At 45.0% G+C, this 21,693-nt stretch overlaps 1 long non-coding RNA gene across 6 annotated transcripts in view; it reads left to right on the top strand.

Annotated features, from left to right (window-relative positions):
- Positions 1-6,697: 6,697 nt before the first annotated feature.
- The window catches only part of LOC146759806 (uncharacterized), a 33,596-nt gene continuing 18,600 nt past the window's right edge, over positions 6,698-21,693 (top strand). For 2 of the 6 annotated variants that reach the window (XR_014932055.1, XR_014932056.1), the window contains exons 1-4: positions 6,698-8,503; positions 8,838-8,923; positions 9,529-9,638; positions 9,944-10,067. This is a non-coding gene — a long non-coding RNA (uncharacterized LOC146759806). The remainder of the gene's footprint in view (positions 8,504-8,837; positions 8,924-9,528; positions 9,639-9,943; positions 10,068-21,693) is intronic. The other 4 variants (XR_014932059.1, XR_014932057.1, XR_014932054.1 and 1 more) reach the window with 4 other exon arrangements.

Here is a 21,693-nt window from a genome sequence, read left to right on the forward strand (position 1 = left end):
TATTATGTAACTGGTGTTTTCCTTTCTTACACTCCTTTGGAGCAATGCAACACACCTGAAGTGGGTTTTCTTTTACATATTTGCTTGCATGCGTGCATGTCCCATAAGAAGTCTGGGAGGAGCAAATATCACCTTGCAGATCTTCACACAAACACACCCCCAGCCCAGACTGCCACAAACAAGGTAATCCCTCCCACAGCACCTGCGTGCAGCACCAGAAGGTTTAAACTACAACATGTTTACAGGCACATCACCTTCCCTCTTTAGCATGGAAAGAATGGAAACTCATGAGAAAAAGCACAAATGCTCTCTAAGTGGACAAGAGCACAGATCCTCCTCCTGGTTCAAGAGCACGTGCAAAGCCAGAGGTAGCAACCTCACAGTGTTGCCAACAGAACTGCTCAAAATGTAGGGCATTTTACTCCTAAGTATGTAGAGAATATTTCAAGACTTAGAATTTATTTTCTAACTCGTTCAATGGTCAAATAGTTTATAGTCTTCAAAGCCTGTGCTCAAACAAAATTATTTGTGCTGTAAAGGTTCCATCCCTGTTGAATTCTGGTAATAATACAGAGAATGTTGAATTCACTTATGCACTCTGCAGTCCCAGCGCCATGAAAAACATGAAGGAACTTTCCTTTTGAGGTGACAGCTTGCCTGTGGCTGTGTGGTTGTTCCCACACTTGGCTACATTATGCAATACTGTATGTGTAATGCTGGTTGCAGCAGTGCAATCAGGAAGTATGCCTTAGGATTGCCAGGGCTGTTACATCTGGAAGGAGATGTAAGCAGATGTGGCTTGTTCTCATCTAGATAACATGAAGAGTATTGAGGGGATAGTGCAAGAAAAAGAATCTTTCAAAAGCAGTCAAACAAGTGCTTTGCTGCATGACCTGAAAGGGTGATGGTACCAGATTGTCTTGGTGTGAGCACATGGTAAGATTTATGGTCTTAATAACTAAAGACCGTTAGATACGCTGCTGTTCTCTGAGCTGAATAAACATCAGCTGGCGGTACCTCATGTATGAGCAGAGGATGGGTGAGAAGGTGGTGTGTTTGGAAACTGGGGGTGGCTGGGATCTAGAAGATGCAGAGTGAGCTGACAAAAGGTAAAGGTTGAAAACAAAATGGGAAAAGAGTTTTGCCAGTTCCTCAGCCGGTGACCCTCCTGAGAACTGAGAGTGGGGAAAAATTAATCAGATGAAATTCCAGCTCCCTCCCTTGAAGACTGACAAAGATTTTAGAGGCACATGTTCATGTTGGACTACACCTCTTTTCCCCTATGAATAAAAAACCTTGCTGCCTCAAAAAACAGGGCACCTTACCCTTCTTTGATCCAGTCTTGCTCAGATCTGGAGGAGCTGGAGAGAGCTGCAGCATAAGTATTCACATATAGTAGTACTTTTAAGCACAACCTGTAGGTGACAGCAGGGCAGCAGCACCTCCAGTGCTGTGGGCTGCTCATGGGTGTGTTGCTCAATTCTATGCAGCTGGGAGCTGCTTGCAAAATGCTGAATGTGCTGTGACCAGCACAGTGCAGAGCTTTTACTCTATCTCACTTTCTGCCTTCCCTCGGAATAATGCACCTACTCTATCACAATTGCATTTGTGTAAAAATGAATATTTGAAACCCGGTTCTTTTGGTTACTCAGCTGATCTCCATTCCCTTGTTAGTAGTCCTGTGTTTTTTTATGGCTTGCACCATCATTAGTCATCTGCCTGTGCTATAAGATTCTCCTTTATCTCTCGTTTGCCTACGCCATATTCAAGCATTTCCAGGAAAAGCTCAGGGTATTGAAATATCCTTCAGTGGTCTAAGTATTCTTTCAGAATATAGGGGGAAGGAATGTGCTTTAAGCACCCGCATCTAAGTAGCTTCTGCTACATTCATAAATTAGATCTAATCCAACACCTGTGAATAACAGCTCCCCTCTGCTTTATAGTTTAGCTGTTCTTTTGGAAACCTTAATTGTGAGTATTGTGTGAGAAACAATTGATGCAATTAGATTTGCTGGAAAGAATAACGACTGTCACTTCCTTTGGAACAAGAGGAAGTACACCATTTTGTGCTTTTTCTGTCTAATACAACAGCACATGTGAGATAAGTAGTGACTAGATCTAAGGGAAGACATGTAATATGTTCTCTCCACAAATAATTCAGCTTCAGCAGATCCACTGCAGTTAAATTTTCTAAGGTACCTCAAACGAGATCAAGGCTTGGCTTTTCAAAAGATGCGTTTGCATGTGGGAGGGAACCTCTGAATGTTGTGCAATGAGCTGCAGCCTCTCTTCAGCCCCTAAATTAATGAAGATCCGTGTAAGTATGTTCAGCACACAATCAAAGTGCTGCCAAAACAGTCCCATTTAATGCAATTATCAGCTACTTTGCACTGTCCGTGCTTTCCCTTTGTTGGCACCTACAACACAATGCTGTCACAAGGGGAGCACGCAGGCACACAGCCCTTGGCAGCCCTTCTACATGATGCTGGGCAGAGGTGAAAATACAAAGAGGCTCAGTGAGGCAGGCACAGAGTGCCAGTGTCAGGTGCTCAGGTGGGGCTATGGGCATTCTGGGGACCTTCCCTGCCCAGAAAGTGTCTTTTTTGGCTCAGTGAGAGTGTTTTGAAGGCCCTCCAGGAAAGCATGATTTGGGAGTGGAAGATTGGTATGTCATGCTGGTCACACATCCATCCTAGTGCAGAACAGAGAGCATTCATTCACACTCCTACTACTGCTCCTTTAAGCTCTCCTACAGTCTGCAGTTCTGATTTACCAGCAGTCAGCAAAGAAATCATAGCTTCTTCCTACTCATTTGTCTCTAGCAGTCAAATAAAACCATTTGTGTCAAACCTTTCTCTCTGTAGCACCTGCTTTGGCCTGGAGGCGTCTCCCTCAGACTCACAGATAAGCATGCTGGCCCTGAAGGATTCCAAACCATGGCTCTCACCACAGCTCCCCTCTCCCCAAGTTGAAACATACCTTTTTACAGTTATAAACTGCATGTAAAGATCATCATACTCGAATAGAATGCACATGTTTTGACTTAGCCAAATGGAACTGTGTGGTAATAGTTACTTGCAAAGAGTTTGCTCTGCTCTCCGAGCCATTTTGAAAGCTGTGTGCCTTGAAAGCCAACTGCTCTGATTTTAATGCCTCTTTTATCCATATTTCTGTGTCTAATTCAGTCATACTGCAAAAGTGAAGGTAGTTATATGGATTTACAGCACCTTTGGGTCTCAGCAGCAGCCTGGAGACACGAAGCACATGTGCTTGGAGACTCATACTGCCCAAGTGCTCTTTTCTTCACCAAAGGTCCTCTTCCTCAGTTAGAAGGTTCCATGGTGGAGCTGCAGGATCCTTCTTCGGGGAGATTTTATCACCAGAGTGAGGAGATGATTATACAGAATTTGTCCACATGGGTGTGTGTGCACAATGACACTAAGCTGAGTGGTGCAGTTGAAGGAATGCCATTCAGAGGGACCTTGACAGGCTTGAAAGGTGGGCCTGAGTGAACCTAATGAGGTTCAACACGGCAAAGTGCAAGGTTTTGCACTTAGGTTGGAAGAACCCCAGGCACCTGTACAGGCTGGGAGGAGTGGTCCTTGAGAGCAGCTCGGCAGAGAAGGACCTGGGGGTCCTGATGGATGAGAAACTTAACATGAGCCAGCAGTGCGCTCTGGCAGCTCAGAAAGCAAAAGGGATCCTGAGCTCCATCAGGAGAGGGGTGGTCAGCAGGGATAGGGAGGTGATCGTCCCTCTCTACTCTGCTCTTGTGAGGCCCCATCTGGAGTATTGTGTCCAGGTGTGGAGCCCTCAGTACAAAAAAGACATGGAGATTTTGGAAAGGGTCCAGAGGAGGGCCACGAAGATGATCAGGGGGCTGGAGCACCTCCCCTATGAGGACAGGCTGAGGGAGTTGGGTTTGTTCAGCCTGGAGAAGAGAAGGTTGCGGGGTGACCTCATTGCAGCCTTTCAGTACCTGAAGGGAACTTACTCCCAGGAGGGGAGTAAACTCTTCGAAAGGGCTGATAATAGCAGGACTAGGGGAAATGGTTTTAAGTTGAAGGAGGGAAGATTTAGGTTGGATGTTAGGGGAAAGTTCTTTACTAGAAGAGTGGTTAGGTCCTGGAACAGGCTGCCCAGGGAGGTTGTGGATGCCCCGTCCTTGGAGGTGTTCAAGACCAGGTTGGACAGGGCCCTGGGCAACCTGATCTAGTAAAGGCGTATGTTTGGTGGCCCTGCTAGGCAGGGGGGTTGGAACTACATGATCCTTGAGGTCCCTTCCAACCCGGGTAATTCTGTGATTCTGTGTGATTCTGTGAGGAAACCAAACCATTTAGGTACCTGAAATGCTTCTGCTCCTGCAGTCTGGCAGAAAGCAATGCCCTCTGTCTCATGCCATCTCTGCACAAACTGGAAGGGAATGGGGAGACATATGTCAGATCCAATGGGACAGGACTTCACTGGCTGCAGTTTAAAAGCAAATCACCCCAGCTCTCGTTGCCCTCTATTGCTGGGTACCCCTTGCCCCTGGCCACTGGATTTCCACGCATGCATCCTTCCTTGGAGCTAAGTGTGCCTTTCCCAGCAGCAAGCAGTGAGCTGGAGTCAGCACCAAAACCAAAACCTCCTTGTGCCTTTCCCTGTCCTTCTTTCACACATCGTCTTTTAGTTTCAGAAAATATGGCCAGACCCAACGAAACAAGAGCTCTAAGACAAAGCAGCTGCTTTATTTTCCTCCTCCCCTTTCCTCATCTACACCCCACAGAAAGACCATTTGCCAAGTAAGGGATGCAGTGATCAGGTGTATGAGGGGCAAAGCGAATCAAGCTTAATTTCAAAGACTTGTCTCTTCCACGTGACTTCCCTGAGGTCTGATACAATTGTACAGCCATAGACTCATAGAATAGCCTGGGTTGAAAAGGACCACAGTGTGCAGGGTCTCCAACCAGCAGACCAGGCTGCCCAGAGCCACATCCAGCCTGGCCTGAAATCTGTCCAGGGATGGAGCATCCACAACCTCCCTGGGCAACCTGTTCCAGTGCGTTACCACCCTCTGTGTGAAAAACATCAACCTAATATCCAACCTAAACGTCCCCGTATCACTTTAAAAACATTCCCCCTTGTTCTATCACTATCCACCCTCGTAAACAGGCATTCCCCTGCCTGTTTATACACTCCTTTCAAATACTAGAAGGCCACAGTGAGGTTTCCCTGGAACCTTCTCATCTCCAAGCACAACAAGCCCAGTTCCCTCAACCTGTCCTCACAGGAAAGGTGCTCCAGCCCTCTGATCATCTTACTGGCCCCCCTTAGCATTATTTGCAATTCTCTTTTGCCTTCCTGCAAGCACACCTGCTTCAGGGCACATTTCATCCCACTGTTAGGCCTTGTAAGAAGCACTATGGCAAGTCCATATGCAGAAAACAATGGCATTCCATTCACTAACAGAGAAACTATTCTGCCCTTGCTCCTGACTCTTGTCCCTGCCTCCTCCTGCACTGGGCAGTGTTTGTGGGCAATGAAAGAAATACCCACATTCTGGAAAATACAGACAAAAAAGAAACAGGCAGAAAAGCGGCACTAATACTTTGTCACTGGTGGGAATCTCCACAGAAAGTGCTGTGCTAAAGGTGTGAGGTTAAGGGATCATCACTATCAAGATAAAAGTCACAGCATGGAAGATTTAGCGATGGCGTGCTGACTAGAAGGAAAAAACAACACTTACCTTGGAGCTTGTTCATTTTCCCTCCTATCATTGGATATCTTATCATCATCTACGTAGCTCTGAGGTTGGCCAAAGCCTGTTGCCATGAGCTTTGCTAAACGCAACAGTGCTGTGGCTCAGAGGTATTACACCGGCACATAGCATAGGAGAACTCCATAACCCAAGTGTCAAGGGAAGAAGAAAGGGGAACTGTTACAATTAATTACGTTCACTAAATTGATAATTGTAGGCTTCTTGTCACACACTACTGCCTACAGCAAAACAGCACAGATGTTGACAACTGTGATTTCTGCATACAAGCAACCACTCGAGGCTGAGCACACTATCCTGTCTCTTTGCCATGTCTAGAAAGACCCAGAAGAGCTCAGTGTTCTCTTGCTGTTAGTTTACATCCTCCAAGCACTTCCAAAGGCACGCTGCTCTGTAGAAAAAGCTGAGCTGCCCAGAAAGTTTGTGCAGGAAGAAGGCAGCAGTGTCAGTGCACGTCATCCTGGGGGATCTGAAAGCATTTGTGAAGAGAACAGGGAAACAAGAGGGAAGAGAGCAAAACCAACAGGCACTAGCACTGCTGCCCACAGGGGGCGGGGCTTGAGGCAGGGCCTGTGCCAGAGGGGGGCCTGGCACAGTTAGGGCCAGCTCAGGGCCCAGAGCAGAGGGGGAGCAGGCAGAGGCAGGGCCTTGGGGCCCAGGATGGAGGAGGACCAGGCACAGCTGGGGCCAGCTCAGGGCCCAGAGCAGAGGGGGACCAGGCACAGCTGAGGCCACTGCAGGGCCCAGGTGAGAGGGGAACCCAGCACAGTCGGGGCTGCTTTGGGGCCTGGGCCGGAAGGGGGCCCGGCACAGCCAGGGCCCATCCCCCTTTTTTGCACATATGAAATGCTCCCAGCTGTGCTGCACAGCAGAACATCTTTCAATGGAGATGAAAGCCTGTGAAATGAAAGAATCCTTTCTTATTTCTTTCACATTTGTGTTTGTTGACTGCAGTTCCAACCAGGTGGACTCGCAGTGTCTTGCAAGTGCCACCTGGAAGCAGGTACAGACTGGAGACACAGCACCCTCAATGTCCAGGTGAGTAACAGCAACCAAGGAGGCCTTTGGGCTCTGCAGGGTCCAAGTGTGGAGCATTACACACAGGAACAGGTGAGTATAAAGACAGTGGCAGAGCTGCAGAGCTTGCCATAGTAGGGAGGCACAGTGGCTCAGCTCATTTCCCACAGTAACATAGGAAATAAGAGCCATGAGGGAAATGCAGATGCCTTCTGCCCCCATCAGAGGGGAGGAATGAGCTGCACTTCCACAGAGACATTCATTCCTCTCACAGCCACTCACACCTCAGGTGTGGAGGGACGAGCTGGGGCTGCTGGTGGCAGCTGTGGAACACTGCCATCTGTGGTGCTCCATCCTACCTTGGAGGTGGGCATGTAGAGCTGAGGACCTTTGTCACTGCACAAATGACTGCAAGCAGAGATGTAGCAGAGGGAACATAAAGCATTTAATAACTTATCACACAAAGCAATGAGTAATAGAAATGACAGTATTTCCAACCAAATATTCCCCATCCTAGCAGTCATATCTGATCTCTACAATCCCACCCAAACAATTTCCCAGCCCCCTCCAATTCCTCCTCACTATCCCACCCCTGAATTTCCCTCCCCCAATTCCCACACAGTAATTGCCCACACTAATTACCAGTATGCAGGGCATGGGGAACACCTGTTCCTTGTGTGCAGACACCTGGAAAAAAAAGAAGTGTCAGGGAACTGGAGGTCTGTAGCAGGTTGTGGAGGCTCTGCATAGAACGTAACCCCAGACCACAACCCCATCAGCTGCTGGAGCAGCATCATCCCTGTCATTGGGGGATGCTGCCAGTGGTGGACAGGGACACAGGGAGAAGCCACACCTTGGTGTAGCTCTGATCTGCTCATGTCCAGTCCAATCCTCTATAGCACTTTCCATCTTCTGTCCTTTGTTCTTAACCGTATCCTTCCTTCTCTTCTGCTCTTTTCCTTTCCTTTAGGTGTCTTACCTGTATCTGCTTTTCCCCTCTTCTGTTCTTTTACTGCTCTGGTCAGCATCCAGTGTCTGCACCGCAACTCTAGGTTTTGGGATGGAGAAAGGTACACAGGGCATAGATTTGTACAAGAAAAGCTCTCTTGCTGTGCTCAACAGATGACAAAAAGGAACCCTCAGGACCACAAAGGCAGCTTGTTTCTCCAAAGGCCACAGCGTAAGCTCGTGTAACTGGGAAGGACTCTGTTATACATCTCCTAGAAGTGCCTTTGAATGAATAATTTTCTGGTCTTGTTTCCAATTGTTGCTCAGAGGAAATGAGGTTTTTATCCTTGTATCTTTGCAGGAAGACAGAGAGGAGGGAACCTGTTTGGTGAAATGCTCAGGTGCCGTTTCCTTCCTTGCACCAACAGCCTGTTTGTGTCCACACGATGTCAGTTGTCCTCCTGACAGTTTCTACCGGTCCTTCTCCGAGTCCTTCTGCTAAGCACTGCTATTTCTGTATCCTCGGGGCCCTATTAGGACTAAAAAGAGGAGCGGATAACAGACGGAAGGATCTGGCCTTCTGCTGGGTGATAGCCGCCTGCATGTCCTGTTCCTGCTTTCTCTTTTCCCCAGGTGGCATTGTGCTTCCCAAGGAGCATATGGACCTTTTAGATGGGAGTGTGCAGCAAGGAACACATGGGGTCTCAGCTTCCTCCCTGCTCTACATCTGAGTGAGGGACACTGTGACCTGCTCAGGAGGCAAGATGTCATGTCAGGGAGGTGTGTTTTCCTTGTTGTTTTTTATCATCTGTGCTTTGCTTTGCTGTGTTATTTTTTTTCCTTTGCAGCTCTATGGTTTTCTTTCCTATTTGGTGTTTTCTATGTCGTGTTTTTTTTTTTTGTTTTTTGTTTTTTGTATTTTGTTTTTTGTTTTTTTTTATAAGTTTTTTTCTGTTTTTCCTTGTCTTAGTTTTTTTTCTTTTGTTTGGTTTATTATTTTTTCTTTGCTTTTATTATTATTATTATTTTTTTTTAATTCTGTGTTATTTCCTAAAATCCTTCATGGTTTATTTGTTGTTGTGTTTTTCATCTATGCTTTGTTATTTTTCTTTAGATACGCTGTATGAGAACTGTTGAATCACAGTCTGAGCCACTGATTATCACCTAGGGAAGGGACCTGGTCAGCCCTGGTTAGTGCAGGTGAGGCCAATGCAGCTGAGTGACTGGAAGGGATGGAGCCTGGCTGCACCTCTCTTACAGCTCATTTTTGAAGGCTGACTGCCCCTGGGTGGAATTGTTTTTGATGGTTTCTCCTCTGTGGAGTTTGTTCTGTGCACTTCCATCCTCAGTGGTGGGTGAGCCATTCTTTCCTTACCTTTGTAGTATATTCACACTGTGCTAGTCTTTCTGCTGTTACAGATAGTATGTGTTTTTTTTCTATTTGTTTTCTGTGGTTTTTTAAACTTTGATTCCCTGGTTTTTGGCTTGCTTTTTTCTTTATATTTCTTTTTTTTTTTTTTTTCTTTTTTTTTTTTTTTTCTTTTGCTGTGTCCTATTCTGCTTTACGGTGACATTTGCAAGAGACTGTGAATTCTTCTGGTTCAAATTGCAGTTGGCTTAATCAAATGTGTAAGAAATATATAAGGGCTGCTGAGGCCAGGCTGGAGTTGCATTTCTTTATGAACTGGGGTGTTGCTGCAGATGCACTTATCTCCTGTTTTGTCTCATTTGCGGCTGTTCAAGAATATTAGATTGTGCTATGTCAGTGTTTGTTGCCATCCTGCTTTCTCTTCTCTGTCTTGCAGGTCAGCTCGTGCTGGAATTTGATGGTATCACTGTATGAATGGAGGTCAGTTTAGGAGCAGCTGCTGATGGAAGGAATCAAGACCAGGCTAATAAATGGAAGCATCTCCTGGTAAGGTGTCAGAGGTGGCAGTAATGATGTCTGTCATCGTTAAAACCAGAGGGCAGGATCATCTGAGTGCTTGCTGACTGATACTTCGGAGTATCTCGTTCTCCAGCTGAACGATAAGAAAGCTAAATATGCTGAGCCATTACAGCTTGTGCTGAAGTTGTGAAGTGCCCCCAGATGTTTCCTTTAGTGGTAAATCATGTTCGGGCACTGTGGTAGCCCTATCTCTGTCATGATCTGGAGCACCGTGTCTTGTTGCGAGCCTTGTGTGCCTGTTTCCATGAACCTTGCTTTCTTTCTCTCTTCAGAGTAAGGGCAGGGTGCTTCCTTGCTCTTGGTGGATTCATCCAGGAGGCTGTTAGAAGGCCAAATGCAATGTTCATTACATGGAGGGACAGGATGGGAATGGACTGTCGTTGCCACCAGGCAAAAGTGAGTTTCTTATGTCATGAATGATATAATTTTGATTATTCTGAGCAGTTGCAGTGTGGTAGAGGATGTCACGAAACCATTTATTTGGGAGCGCAGGGAAGAGTCATGAGAACCGAAACCGTAGTTTCTGTTTTGGCTGTCAAAATGGTGGAGTTTCTTTGGGAGGGCAATAGCTGGGCTTCCTGTTAGCAGGCCCCCTCTGACAGATTGGTCTTTGCTTGCTGCTTTGCTGTGCCTACCTGCCTGCTCCCTGTGCTTGTTCCTTTTACCTTTCCGCGCTTCTTTTCCCTTGCTTTGATGCTTTCCCTTTCAGGGCTCCTTTTCTCTTTCAGTGCTTTGCCCTTTTTGTACTTCTTTTCCCTATCAGTGTTGCTTTATGCTGTTCCTTTCCCTTTCGCGGCTGCTTTTCCCTTTCAGGGCTGCTTTTCTTTATCAGTTCTGCTTCTCCCATTCAGGGCTCCTTCTCCCTTTCAGGGCTGCATTTTCTTGTTCCTTTTCCCTTTCACTGCTGCTTTTCTGTGCTACTTTTCCCTTTCACTGCTGCTTTTCCATTTTAGTCTTGCTTTTCCCTTTCGCTGCTGCTTTTCCCTTTCACTTCTAATTTTCCCTTTCACTGCTGCTTTTCCCTTTCACTGCTGCTTTTTCCTTTTAGACTTGCTTTTCCCTTTCACTCTTGTTCTTCCCATTCAGTCTTGCTTTTCCCATTCACTGCTGCTTTTCCCTTTCACTGCTGCTTTTCCATTTTAGTCTTACTTTTCGCTTTTAGTCTTGCTTTTCCCTTTTAGTCTTGCTTTTCCCTTTTAGTCTTGCTTTTCCCTTTTAGTGCTGCTTTTCCCTCTCACTGCTGGTTTTCCCTTTTGGTCTTCCTTTTCCCATTTGGTCTTCCTTTTCCCATTTGGTCTTCCTTTTCCCATTTGGTCTTCCTTTTCCCATTTGGTCTTCCTTTTCCCATTTGGTCTTGCTTTTCCCTTTTAGTCTTACTTTTCCCTTTCACTGCTGCTTTTCCCTTTTAGTCTTGCTTTTCCCTTTTAGTCTTGCTTTTCCCTTTTAGTCTTGCTTTTCCCTTTTAGTCTTGCTTTTCCCTTTTAATCTTGCTTTTCCCTTTTAGTCTTGCTTTTCCCTTTTAGTTTTGCTTTTCCCTTTCACTGCTGCTCTTCCCTTTTAGTCTTGCTTTTCCCTTTCCCTGCTGCTTTTCCCTTTCCCTGCTGCTTTTCCCTTTCCCTGCTGCTTTTCCATTTTAGTCTTGCTTTTCCCTTTCAGTCCTGATTTTCCATTTTAGTCTTGCTTTTCCCTTTCAGTCCTGATTTTCCATTTTAGTCTTGCTTTTCCCTTTCATTGTGGATTTTCCCTTTCACAACTGCTTTTCCCTTCTGGTCTTGCTTTTCCCTTTCAGTCTTGCTTTTCCCTTTCAGTCTTGCTTTTCCCTTTCAGTCTTGCTTTTCCCTTTCAGTCTTGCTTTTCCCTTTCAGTCTTGCTTTTCCCTTTCAGTCTTGCTTTTCCCTTTCAGTCTTGCTTTTCCCTTTCAGTCTTGCTTTTCCCTTTCAGTCTTGCTTTTCCCTTTCAGTCTTGCTTTTCCCTTTCAGTCTTGCTTTTCCCTTTCAGTCTTGCTTTTCCCTTTCAGTCTTGCTTTTCCCTTTCAGTCTTGCTTTTCCCTTTCAGTCTTGCTTTTCCCTTTCAGTCTTGCTTTTCCCTTTCAGTCTTGCTTTTCCCTTTCAGTCTTGCTTTTCCCTTTCAGTCTTGCTTTTCCCTTTCAGTCTTGCTTTTCCCTTTCAGTCTTGCTTTTCCCTTTCAGTCTTGCTTTTCCCTTTCAGTCTTGCTTTTCCCTTTCAGTCTTGCTTTTCCCTTTCAGTCTTGCTTTTCCCTTTCAGTCTTGCTTTTCCCTTTCCCTGCTGCTTTTCCCTTTCCCTGCTGCTTTTCCCTTTCCCTGCTGCTTTTCCCTTTCCCTGCTGCTTTTCCCTTTCCCTGCTGCTTTTCCCTTTCCCTGCTGCTTTTCCCTTTCCCTGCTGCTTTTCCCTTTCCCTGCTGCTTTTCCCTTTCCCTGCTGCTTTTCCCTTTCCCTGCTGCTTTTCCCTTTCCCTGCTGCTTTTCCCTTTCCCTGCTGCTTTTCCCTTTCCCTGCTGCTTTTCCCTTTCCCTGCTGCTTTTCCCTTTCCCTGCTGCTTTTCCCTTTCCCTGCTGCTTTTCCCTTTCCCTGCTGCTTTTCCCTTTCCCTGCTGCTTTTCCCTTTCCCTGCTGCTTTTCCCTTTCCCTGCTGCTTTTCCCTTTCCCTGCTGCTTTTCCCTTTCCCTGCTGCTTTTCCCTTTCCCTGCTGCTTTTCCCTTTCCCTGCTGCTTTTCCCTTTCCCTGCTGCTTTTCCCTTTCCCTGCTGCTTTTCCCTTTCCCTGCTGCTTTTCCCTTTCCCTGCTGCTTTTCCCTTTCCCTGCTGCTTTTCCCTTTCCCTGCTGCTTTTCCCTTTCCCTGCTGCTTTTCCCTTTCCCTGCTGCTTTTCCCTTTCCCTGCTGCTTTTCCCTTTCCCTGCTGCTTTTCCCTTTCCCTGCTGCTTTTCCCTTTCCCTGCTGCTTTTCCCTTTCCCTGCTGCTTTTCCCTTTCCCTGCTGCTTTTCCCTTTCCCTGCTGCTTTTCCCTTTCCCTGCTGCTTTTCCCTTTCCCTGCTGCTTTTCCCTTTCCCTGCTGCTTTTCCCTTTCCCTGCTGCTTTTCCCTTTCCCTGCTGCTTTTCCCTTTCCCTGCTGCTTTTCCCTTTCCCTGCTGCTTTTCCCTTTCCCTGCTGCTTTTCCCTTTCCCTGCTGCTTTTCCCTTTCCCTGCTGCTTTTCCCTTTCCCTGCTGCTTTTCCCTTTCCCTGCTGCTTTTCCCTTTCCCTGCTGCTTTTCCCTTTCCCTGCTGCTTTTCCCTTTCCCTGCTGCTTTTCCCTTTCCCTGCTGCTTTTCCCTTTCCCTGCTGCTTTTCCCTTTCCCTGCTGCTTTTCCCTTTCCCTGCTGCTTTTCCCTTTCCCTGCTGCTTTTCCCTTTCCCTGCTGCTTTTCCCTTTCCCTGCTGCTTTTCCCTTTCCCTGCTGCTTTTCCCTTTCCCTGCTGCTTTTCCCTTTCCCTGCTGCTTTTCCCTTTCCCTGCTGCTTTTCCCTTTCCCTGCTGCTTTTCCCTTTCCCTGCTGCTTTTCCCTTTCCCTGCTGCTTTTCCCTTTCCCTGCTGCTTTTCCCTTTCCCTGCTGCTTTTCCCTTTCCCTGCTGCTTTTCCCTTTCCCTGCTGCTTTTCCCTTTCCCTGCTGCTTTTCCCTTTCCCTGCTGCTTTTCCCTTTCCCTGCTGCTTTTCCCCCTCTTATTTCCCTTGGACTGTTTTTCCCATCTTTCCTCATGTGTTTTGCTAGCAGAAGCACCTGTTGTTTGTCAGACAGCTACTTAAGACTTAGGCTGGAACAGGCACATGATACAGTCAAAACTTTTGTAATTTGAACTCCTATGTAACTTTCCTACTTACCACAGGGGAGATAAATCCTCTTACCCACCTGTCAGGTAGGCCCAACAGAGCAGCTGGAAAGAAGAAAACAAGCTGTGCATGACCATCCAATCCCTGCTGACCATTGCGGGTGTTGCTGGGAGCATGCTTTGCTTTCTCCTGTGTAGAAGATATTACCTGGAGCTTTACCTCTGGGGTCTTCCTAGGCACTCTGGTGCTGAAAAGTCCATTCTGCTCAGCAAAGTCATCAGAGGTGAAAAAAGCAGTTTGAGCAATTGATAGAGCTTAAAGTTACAGATGAAAAGGGAACTTCTCATCAAAGGCTTCAACTTTTTCTATAATGTTGCTGCCCCCAGGCTTGCTCTGCTGATGACTCTCTGTTGGCCTGTGCTCCTTGGGGTCATAGGAAAACTGCTTTGTCTGTTGAAGATGGGGGTGGAGGAGGAGAAAATAATAAGTTGGTCTTTCTTTTTTCTTATTTTTTTCCTCTCTGGAATTGAAAAACATGCAGTTTTAGAAGACATTATGTCAGTCTGTTCCTGCTACGGAGCAAGATTAGTGTTGTATACAAATGGAGATGTTAGGAGAAAAATGTAATGCAAAACAATGTCTTGTTCCCATGCAAGCTAGAGTGGCTGCATAATAAATACAAGGCATCCAGTCTGTGTTTAACATACTTTTTTGAAGCCATGAAAAAACCTTCAGTAAAAGTCTCCTAAAAAGCTATGAAATGAAAAAGTAGCAGCTGATTCTTACAAATGTTTCTTCCTGGAGGTTTATGTTTATCTTCAGTATTTTTGTTTAGGATTGTTTGACCCTCACAGAGCCCTGTGCAGAGGGCATATATAAAATCAGAACAGCTCCATTTTGAAACACGTGGGGTGGCTTCTGAGCTCACTGGCTCTGCTGTAACTAACACTGCAGCACCTCTCTATCTCTCTCTTAAAACTGAGACATCAAAAATGTTTTCTCCAGCCTCCTCCTCCTGGCCACACTTCACCAACATGTACCTTGCAGAAGATGAGGGATAGCAATCCATGAACTTTACGGCTTCAGTGCTGGGGTTGTTCCTGGGCCAGCTGCTCCTCTGGGTCCTGCTGATGGTCAAGGTATGCATCTCTGGAAAAAGCTGGCTTCTGAAGCAAGAGGTATAGCATTGAGACCTATTTGAGATCAGTTCAAGTGCACTGATGAGCTGCAAAGCAATAAGGCATCTAGTAGGAACACGTAAGGTGGTATTTCAGCACTTGCCAAGGAAGGGCATTTATCTGCTATTAAGTCAGCACCCATCAGGATAACAACTAATTGAAACCAAAGGGACCGCTCACAGCGTAATATACCAGGCAACGTGAATAATGATAATACTATTTGGCCCTCAGTTAGTCATCTACAGTTTCCTTCTAGAGCTAGAGAGCTCTGGCTGTATCTCCTGCTGCTGCACGTGGGCTCTGTGTGGATTAATTTGTGCCTCTGAAGAGGGGTGACTGCTGCTCATGTCTGCAGGTGTTTGGCCCAATCTTACCCCTTCCATTTAAGAACTGAAAAATCAGTTATTTTTTTCTTCCTCCTTTACCACAAACTATCTGGGGTCTCTCAAGTGTCTCAAATAAATCTTTCTGATTTCTCTTTGTGCCTGCTAAATTATGGCATCTTTACTGCAGGATAACAAGCCTGGCTGCCTCCCAGCTGGTTTCTTTGCTGGTTGCCCAGCTGTTAGCCTGACCAGAAAGGTGACATGGATGTCTGTCACAACGCAGGGTTTGCCTTTTCTTTCACATTACTTATGTTGCTGTAAGTATACTTGATGAGGTTCAAACACATGAAGTCTGTGGGAATGAAAATTCCTTGTTATTGCCCATTAACATCTATGCAGGGAGACTGGTACTCAACAGTACCAGTGGATGGGGATTTTTTTTTCTTACTGCTGGGCTTGTTTCTTTTTGTAATATTTCTTCCTGGAAACTGATTTTGGTTCTCCCGTTGCTGTCTGTGAACTTTAACAAGTAGACAGACTACTGTGATGGCTGCTGCTGCTGAACAATATTGGATGAGCAGACAGGGTTAGTGCTAAGTTTTGGAACACACTCAGCATGTGCCCCTTGAAGTCTGGATTCTTTCCTGGGACTTGAGGTCCTTCTGTGGACTGCTGCTGTGGCATTGCCTCTGCTCATTAGATTTGATACTTCTGTAAGTATAGAAAGGTGGCTTACTGTTAATAAGCTTCTCTGTTAATCTCAAGCGTGTCCCCTTACTCTGTAAAAGCTCCTTGCAAACATAGACTCCGAATCTCATCTTGGCTGTGCTTCTTCATTTCTGTTTGTGCCATGCATTGCAGTAACGTATCATTTTCTGAATCCTGCCAGGAAGAATGTCTGCTATTCTTCATAGTCTTCTTTATAAGATGGCTTCTGTAGTGTTAGTCCTTGCCTGCTCTGGGAAACAAATACTTTGCTGACAGTGTTTTTCACTGATACATCTTGCTGTACTATTTTTGAAAGCTGGTCTCGTCTTTGCACTTGGGCAATTCTCCCTTTAGAAAATGTGACAATGAAACCCATGTGGCACCTTTTGTTTTCGCCATAGCTGCTGATGAGTCATTGGTAGGAGACGCTCTCAATGAATTTTAAGTTTGCGCAGCACCAAATGAAAGTACTTATTTGGACACTTCCAGTCGATGTTGTGCTCAAGCACAATAGCAGCAATTAACTTGAATGTGATTATTGTGAGGTCTGGTTTTGATCCCACCAAAGATGTCCTCAAACACATCCTGCACTGTGAGCTACCAGATCTGAGGGTGGGAGGGCAAAGCACAAGGATGTGTATTTTGGCCACTTCTGAAAACAGAAGCATCTGGATGTAGATTCTGTCTAAAGGTCTCACCCTGCAAAAATGTCAGCCATCATAGTACCAGATTAGATCTCCACTTAGCTCCAGTATGTTTATCAAACTGCAAGGTTTTGCTTCCGCCATTCCCCTGCTTCTGCAGTCTAAAGCTGCTGAGGAGTTTCATAAGAATATGTAGCTGTAGTTCCTGTAAATGGGTGAGAAAAATGAACTGCCAACAGTCGTATACTTTATCAATTAGCAGACTGGAGCTGGAAAAAAGAATTATGCCCACCTGTCCTCAACAGTTTCCTGTTTACTGGATTTATTGAGCCCATTCATCTTGACTGAAACATACATCTGGATATGCAGGACTGCTGCTTAATATGTGTGAAGCGGGGGATTTAAAAATCAATCATATTGAGGAGCAACTATTTTCAGTCCTTCACTCTTTCACATTTCTGCCTTTTCATTGTGTTCTCCAAGCTGTGAAAGCTTTTAATTTCAGTGTGTTTGACTGACACCCCAGAGGATGTGACTCATGAGTTAAGGGACGGACAGGAAGTGTTCAGTGGTTTCTCAGTAGGGATACATCTGTCCTGAGGCAATTCTCCTTTTTAAGTGGCAGGGGGCTTTAGTGGGAAGAAAGGAGGTTTTGACTAGGAATTATAAAGGGTATCTAGTAGAGGCTTCTAAGAAAAATGCTCACATAAATTCTTTTAATTCTGTGCTAATAGGGACTTGTCAGTGAGCATCCAAAGGTAAAGTTTGGCCAAGTTTGATCAGCACAGAGAGCAGAAAAGGATGTGGCAGCCCAGAGTGCCTTCTTTCCCCAAGTTTCTCTGGTTGGAAGAGCCACTTCTCTGGTCTTGACAAGAGGTCTAGAAAGAAAAAGACAGATTCTGCCTACACTAGAAATAAAGCTATGCAATATGCCTACGTTCTGACACAGAGCTCCATGGGCAGTTTTCTGTGGGCAATTTCTTATTCTTTCCTTGCTTCCTTATGCTGTTCTCTTTGTCATGGTGTCAAGATGTCCTGTGGATTTTATGACTTGAATTAGCTCATGCTAAGTAATTTACCTGAATGTTAACTATATAATAACACAGGGGAGGTTCAGGTTGGATATCAGGAAAAGGCTTCAGCCATGGGGAGGCTGGGCACTGGAACAGGCTCCCCAGGTCAGTGGTCATGGCTCCAGACTGCCAGAGTCTTAAAAAGGTCTATTGGTCAGTTTAATCCTACAGCCTAAGCTGACTAGAACAAGATATGTTGCAACTATAATGAGTCTATTTATTTCAGTGTATTCTTATTTATTTATCTTTCTGTTCCATGGGTTCAAACTCAGCTATAGCCCTAATCTATTTTATATATGGTTTTCCCTGGCTTCAAAGTTTTGGTTCAGACCCCTAGGAAAGTGCAGAGAGTTTCTCCAGACAGAAATCCGTTCAGCTTTCTGATGTGTCATGGAAAGACTTTCTTTGGGTGCTCATATGTGGAGCCAGTGAAGCGTTTTGAAGCGTCCCTCACCTGCAGACCACTCTTCTGACTGCTTTGTGAGGGAGACGCTGGGTAAGGGATCTGTGAAAAGTAAAGCAGCTTGAAGCTTTTCTTGTGATCTTGCCAAGCGGGATAAATGGCTTCCCCATTTAAACAGGTCAGCCTCTAGGAGGTTTCTTTTCCAATTGGCTGCTGTGTTAGGGCACTCTGGGAAGACATTCTGTGATGTCTCGGAAAAGTTCAGAAAATGCATATAATGTTTCTCAGTCTTAAATTCTTTCATTACCATTGAAGGAACTTCTGGGATTTTGCTTTTTTATTAAAGAAGACTACAGGTGTGTAGGAATCAAACTTCATAAGCTTATGAACTTGAAGCAAATGAACGCATTTCCTCCAGTTTCCTATGGCTCTAATCTCAATAGGCTTTGATAATATAAGAACAGGGAAAGGACAGCTTGTGGTGATGGACAGTTTAATATCACCTGCCTGCTGTGAAATACACTGGTCGATCTAGAGAACTGCAAAGTATAAATTGCCTTTTTAATACTGATAAACAATAAAGGGGTAAACAAAAACTTAAGGAAATATTACATCCTAATTGTAGTTATCTGCTGGGATCAACAAATCTGGTTCATCCCACAGCTTCTGCTGTTTATTGAGTCTCTCAGCCCCACAGTAATTATTTCCTTAGCCCTTAGTTTGTTTGTGCTGTAACAATGGCTTGAGGATGAGAAATTCTGTCCATGTTTATTATGCAACCAAAGCAGCTGACCAGCTGAGTATCTGTCTGATTTTTTTTTATCAAGGAGTTTGTTAGCAAACTTATAATCTAAATGATGCCCTGATGTAATGTAAAGAAAGGGAGGTGATGGATAATCCTCTACCCCTCTCCATCCCATTCCTTACAAGTCAATAAGCTGCATTCCGTGCTACTTCAGGCTGTTTGCATGGAAAAGAGGTAAAGAGGGAATAGACTGAAATTATGTAACTTGTTTAATCGTAGAATTATAGGGCTAGCAGCAATGCTTCAAGTCTCCCTCACACCCAGCCTTTACTTGTGCCCTCGGAAGAAGCAGGATCCTTTCAGAAACTCCGAGCTGAGTCTCGCCTCTCTATCACAAGGCAGAGATGGATCTTACCAGATTTTCAGGCTGATCTGATGAAAGAGAGATGGAAAAATGCTACATCCTGTCAGTTTACAATCAGGCAGCCTCCAGGTGCCACAGCTTGGGAGTACAAACACCATGAAGAGCATCTGTTTGAGAAGATCTAACACAGGGAAAGAGAATGAAATTGAGACTGGGCAGAATATCAGAGCAATGTTTCACAGCAGTGAGGACTACTGAGTATGACTGGGAAAACAGCAGAAATGATCTTAAGAGTGGGATGATAACTATGAACCAACCCATGCACACTGCCCTGTAAAGGAGGAGGAGCTTGTTATCTGCCTGGTGGGGAAACTGTACATCAATTGGTTGTTTGCAGTCTAATGAAGGATCCAAGTGTGCTGCCCAAAGGTGGACATTTTCACTGATTTATGCCAGAGGAAGACTCCTGGTAGCACTTCAGCTCAGTCTGATTTCAGTGTGTTGCATTCATGTCTTATTCTAGTGAATTAGGCCAGAGTGGAGTCCTTTGTTAACATAGGGTGGTCAATTGTATTTTGCCTGTAAAGCTTTATTTTTTATGCCTTTTTCTCCTTTTGCTTCAGGATCCCAAGTCCCGAGGCATTTAGAAGAGCAGGCTCAGTTACAAGCACTGTAAGGGCGGTGGAGATGTGTGGCTGCTTACAACTGTCATGGACAGATGTCATGCGAGCTCAGCATTTTGAACAAGAGACAGGCAGAGCTGTGCTGTCATGTCTAAGGAATATGATCCCCGTAAGAGGAATGATATCTGCTATCCTGTAGGGCATCATGTTGATGGGTGATGTTAGCCTCTGAACTGCTTTCCATGACACTTGAGTGGGTCACTGGTAGCTCCCCAAAGAATTAACTGCTGTGGTGAGGTGGGAAAAGATGTCTGACCTTGGATAGCTGGCCTTTGTGCCTCAAGCACAGCAGCTGGTGCCCTCCCTCTGCAATTGTTTTGTGGGAGTCTGGGAGGGCAGGCAGGCAGGCATGGAGACATCCCTTTCACAGAGCAGAAAGGGGCTTGTCTGGCTGTGCTTGTATGCTTGAAACGTGGAATGAACTTAAATATCCCCTTTAACTTTCTTAGGAGAAATCCCATTTGCATGTTACACCATTATTAGCAGAGACAATGGGACAAACACTGGTATCCTGTTAATTATGGGCATGCTAATGATATATACTTCTGCAGTCAAATAGCTCTGTAATTCTATTTCCTGTCTTAATTTTTGCTTTGCTGTTTGAAATGTTAATGAAGCCAGAATTCTCAAAGGTCATCCTCTGAATATATCGGCTTTTTTATTTTTTATTTTTTTATTTTTAATTTTGTTTCAGAACAATTTAAATGAGGTTTTGTTCTTAATGTTGCTAACAATGTTAACTTTTCTGTTTAATTAATGAAGGTGTAGGAATATGCCTTGGCCCTGGTCAGCGAGCTAAATGAGAACAGCTCTGTGTTCTTCTCTAAACCATTCCCTGCCATTTTCTGCCCTGATATGTGTCCTGTTGCCCTGTTTCCCCCAGCAGCCCCTGCCTCTTTCTCTTCAAAGATGACATGGAAGAATAGTTAAAGGAAAAAAGAAAAAGAAAAAACAAGAACAAAAAAAAACCAACAGAAAAGTGCAAATTTAGCAGAACTGAGCATTGCATTTTCCACGAGGCCATTTATCATCCTCAGAAAGTTTAGGTTCTTCACAAATAATAAAGCAAAGAACTGGTAATTGCAGTTTTCGGCTAATTGGCAGAACTGTGTCATGCAAAAAGGAGAATTTCTACACTGCCTTTGCTGACGATACTTGAAGGTTGTTTTAAACTTTCTACTAAATTAAGTGATCGTCCCTTGTCTGGGTTCAATGTTAATCCAACAGGTGGGGTTTTCATTTGTTTTTAATACTCTTAGATGATGTGGAAGTGGCAAGTGTAAGAGGTTGTTTCCACCAACTCGATTTGTGTGATAAAGCTCTCCAGGTCTGTTGTATGCACCTTCATATTGTAAGCTAGGTTCTGCTTTCTTTTTCACTGGAAAGCAAATGGAAGCTCTGGGTTATTTGGTGCTTTTGTACATGACCATACAGCTTTTTGGTGCCTTAAATACCTCTCATGCAGCCAAAGCTTCTCAGTGGTTAGAAAATGCAGGAGCCATTTGTCTGGCTTTTTTCAGTCTGAACTGCTGACAGTTTCCAGCTTTAGGAAGCTCTCACCTGGCTCCCAGTGTTTAAGTCTCTGATACAGTGGGGCTGAAAAGGAACTGGCCAGGGGGAGGATATGCAGGTATTTGTTTCTAATGAATTAATCGAAACTGGATCAGAAGGGAGTGGTGGAATTTTTAGCTAGCTAATCTATCAGCTGTACTTGCATGTACCTACAAATCTGTGCATGAGAGGCAAGCCAAGAGCTTCTGCAGTAAACTTGCTATTTTTCACATATTTAGATAGCGTGATCATCCTGCATGTGGAGGGCAAATGTGTGAGTGGAATCTTACCTGCTTCTAATATAATCAACAGAGAGTTTGCTTACTTCTCTCATACACCATGAAGGTGACTTTGGTCTACCTCTTACATTTCTCACTTTACAACTGAGATTGTCAGTGTCTTTTAGCTTCACAGCCTAGGGCTGGATAGTTCCTCAAATATTATTTTACAGCAAGTGTTTCCACCTACAGCACTGAATTTGCATGTTAGAGCACTTCAAGGGCAGCTTCCCAGCCTACAGACCCTGCTGTTCA

Source organism: Coturnix japonica, chromosome 9 (assembly GCF_054131305.1).
Source record: "Coturnix japonica strain WE chromosome 9, WE-NBRP24, whole genome shotgun sequence".
NCBI lineage: Eukaryota > Metazoa > Chordata > Aves > Galliformes > Phasianidae > Coturnix > Coturnix japonica.